Consider the following 4,301-nt stretch of genomic DNA (forward strand, 5'->3'; position numbering starts at 1 on the left):
GTAATAACACTATGAACAGAATTTCAAGACTGAAACTTTTTAATCTTGATTTCAGTTTGGCTTCCCAGAGAAGAATCATTTATTCCTCTTGATTTTACATAATGCAAAACAGGTACAAGAGAAAATAAGTAAAGTACTTTGAATATTTTAGGTATTTGTTTTTTAATACCACCTAGGAATTGAAAAAAAAAACAGACAAAAAACCTTCCATGTAGTATAAAATGGATAAAGTCTACAATAAGCCATCCTCATAATCTCTGTAATTTTTTTATGCTTAATATTTTATAAGATATGAAGAAATATTTTAAGCTATGAATAAAGTTATCGATCTCAATCCTATCAAAATGATACTATGATTTAAACAAGTACATGTTAAGAACTGTGGTCATTAGACAAAAAAGTCTTAAAACATTTTTTTATGGCAACCATCAACTTGAGAAAACTATATATCACATATGAATCCTGGATTCAAATTAGTATCACAAGCTAATGAAAGGGACTGAATGAGAAGAACATCCACTCCATAGTTCTGCTATGTCAATCAAACATATCTCCTTAGTAGACAATGCCACACTTCCTTATAAAACTTGAGCATACTTTCACATATATTTGCTTAATTTTCCCAAAAACTCTTAAGTTGCATGGATTTTTCTTTTTGTAGAAAATACCCACATTTGGTGAATGTTTTCACACATTTTTTTTCTTATAACTTAGATAGGTGTTAAATGATATTTATCACAGTCAATACACGACTAGCACAGTCATATTTGAATTATGAATTTTCTGTTTATCTTTGATGGGAATATTAGCTTCAATCAGGTGTTAACTGTAATGTGACCTTCAAAATTTACGCATTCCATTCTTGTTTTTTAAAGTGAATAAGGCATTTTATTTTATTAAATTGTTTTATTTATTTACATTCAAATGTTGCCCCATCTTCTGGGTCCCCGTCCCAGAGTTCTTTTCCCCATCTTCCTCCCCATTTGAAGGTGCTCTCCCATCCACTCAACTCTCATTCACCCACCTACCACCACCACATCCCCTCCACCATCCCCTTTCTCTGAGGTATCAAATCTGTACAGGATTTGGCACATTCTTTTACACTGAGGACAGACAAGGCAATCCTCTGCTACACATGTGCCAGGGGTCACGGACCAGCCCATTTGTGCTCCTTTGTGATGGCTTAATTTCTGGGATCTCTAAGGGCTCCAGGTTAGTTGATACTGTTGTTCTTTCTATAAGGTTTCTGTCCCTTAAAATACCTTCAGTCCTTCCCCTAACTCTTCCATAGCGGTCCCCGACCTCAGTTCAGTGGTTGACTGTATCTGCATCTGTCTCAGATGCTGGTAGAACCTCTCAGAGGACAGCTATGCTAGGCTTCTGTCTGTAAGCACAACATGGCCTCAGTAATAGTGTCAGGGTTTGGTGCCCCCATGGGATGATTCACAAATTAGGCTTGTCACTGGATGGCCTTTCCTTGAGTCTCTGTTCCATTTTTGTCCCAACATTTCTTTTAGACAGGAACAATCCCGGATCAAATTTTTGAAAGTATGTATGTGGCCCCATTCCTACACTGGGGGCCCTTTCTATCTACTGGAGGCACCTCCGAGGTATGTCTCTCCTTTTGCCTCCAGTGAGATTATTTTGTTCCCACTTGTAAGTGGTATGGAAGCACCTTCACTTGGGCCTTCCTTCTTGTTAAACTTTGTATGGTCTGTGAATCATATCATGTGTATTCTGTACTTTTTGACTAATAGCCACTTATCAGTGAGTGCATTCCATTTGGGTCTAGGTTACGATGCCCAGGATGATCTTTTCTAGTTCCATCCATTTGCCTGCAAAATTCATGATGTCCATTCTTTTAATAGCTGAATAGTATTCCATTGTGTAAATGAACCACATTTTCTGTATTCATTCTTCAGTTGAGGGAGATCTGGGTTGTTTCCTGCTTCTGGCTGTTATGAATAAGCCTGTTATGAACATAGTGGAGCATATGTCCTCGTGGTATGTTTCAGGATCTTTTGGATATCTTCCCAGGAGTGCTATAGCTGTGTCTTAAGGTAGAACTATTTCCAATTTTCTGAGGAACTGCCAGATTGATTTTCAGAGTGGTTGTACCAGTTAACAATCCCACCAGCAATTGGAGGAGTGTTCCCTTTTTTTTCCACAACATTTCCAAGATATTGTGTCCCTTGAATATTTGATCTTATCCATTCTGATTGGTGTAAGGTGGAATCTCGCAGGCATTATATTCTTATGTGTTGAACAATTTCAGCTGCTAGAATTTAAGATAGAACTTTACAAAGAGTAACTTGTTGTTAAGAGATATTGCTATACTACTACTCATAAATATCACACAACCTTCAGACATGTCTAACAGCTTTAGTATTTGCATGCAGATTTCACATCATATACAAAATACAATAATACACCTCAAAATAGAATAATATCCTTGAGTTTGTTTTGTTTCTTCTGCTCTGACTAATGTACAGCTGTCATCTCCTCTTAGGTCTTGCTTGGTGGCAATCTGATTGAAATGACAGAAGAGGAAATCAATTCCTTTGATATAACAATACCCTCATATTTCTCTTATTTAGTGGCTACCCATTAATTTGGCTTGCATTTTCCTTTTGTTTCTGTTCTCCCCAAAGTCCTAAAACTATAAAAATGGCCAGTAGTTTTATAATCATTCCTTTTTGAGTGACTTAACATTGATGTTTTCATTGGTCTTGTTTTCTATGTATGATTAAAATTCATGAAATAGTGTAGGGTTCTTATTCTTTCACTTCAGATGTGATAGCAGTTTCTAGATGTTTTTTACTTGTTCATTTTTGATCAGTTAAACTTTTAATTGTATTTTCCATACAAACTAGTTCATTGCTCTTGGTTACCCTTCCAAATGTGGAAGTAAGTCTCTATAGAAGAAAACAGCATGGGTTTCATGATAAAACATGGAGAAGTCAACCTTGTCCTTACCTGGAAGCTGCATCCCTCCTCACTAGAGTTTATGGTGCTGGAAGGCACTAGCATAGCAAATATGTTACAGATTACTCTTTCTTCCCAGGCTTCTTCTAGGTTTGTGGCCTCCACGAGACTCCTAAATAACTCCTATAGAAAATAATGTGTACAGATGAGTTGTATATTATCAACGTTCAACCAGTAGAGCTGAATCTTGAATAAAGGCAGTCCTAGCTCTATCTAGCTGTTGTGCTCTACTTTAAGTAGGAAAGCTGTGGTACTTTCACAAACTGCTCACTTTAATGGTTGCATCATTTTCTAAGTTAATCAGGGTTTATAAAAGTCAATTTATAAAAAGTCATTGATACGCAGTTCACTCAGGCATGTGGTGTAGAAGCTGGGTTCTTAGGAAGATACACACATAACTTTGTTGTCCTATTAAAAGTTATTTCTTCAGGAAACCTAGTTTCAAATGCAGGGATTGCTCTCTTTGGGGGTCCATTTCTCCTCTTTATTCCATGGGTTATATCTTAATATTCAAAACTTCCTTGAAGCTTTTTTATTACCACTGATAAGATCCACATATTGCATTAGGTTTATGATTTTCTCATACTGTAGAAGTAAAGTCACAAGTAAACCGTACCCCAAAAACTCCTTGTTTTGGGGAGCTTATTTGTGTTTTGACTTCCATTCATCTACTCAGACAGCCTCTCTAGAAAAAATCTGGTTTTCAAAACATGTCTTTCTGATCTTTAACTGATTTTTTTTTAGTATTTGTAAAGTTCATTTTTTATTCCTCATTGTATTCCTTATTGTTCTTAGTTCTTATTATGTTATCTCAAATTTAGCATACATTTTTTTTTATATTTGTTAAACTTTCCTCAGGCAACAAAGTCTATCAAGCTCACTATGTGCAGTGATACAGCAATCTATTTGCAGTGATGAAGATGCTTCGCACATATCTTCTTTAACTTAGTAATCTTTCAGAGGATAATTTGAACTGCTGCCTCAGTTTCTTTAGCAGACACAAGGATTTGTCTCTATGTTTTCTATCTTTCACAGTTCACTAAAGCTCAGTAAATTTTACTCTCTGCTGTTTCTAGTCATGACCCCACTCAATTTATTATTGTTCATTACTGATTTTTTCTCTTGTACCAATATTTTGATATTTTTCTTTAGTTTATTCTTTAATTTTCTTCTGTTTTGATGAAAACTAAATTCACACATTGGTCTTGATATTAATATTGTGTGATTTTCATTTGTATCTTCCTTCCCCTCATTGCTATTTTTTTGATATCACTGTTTTTGTAGTTTTCAAGTAGATCATCTGTTGTTACACAATT

This window comes from Mus caroli, unplaced genomic scaffold (genome assembly GCF_978045245.1).
Source record: "Mus caroli unplaced genomic scaffold, Mus_caroli_1 scaffold_14, whole genome shotgun sequence".
Classification (NCBI taxonomy): domain Eukaryota; kingdom Metazoa; phylum Chordata; class Mammalia; order Rodentia; family Muridae; genus Mus; species Mus caroli.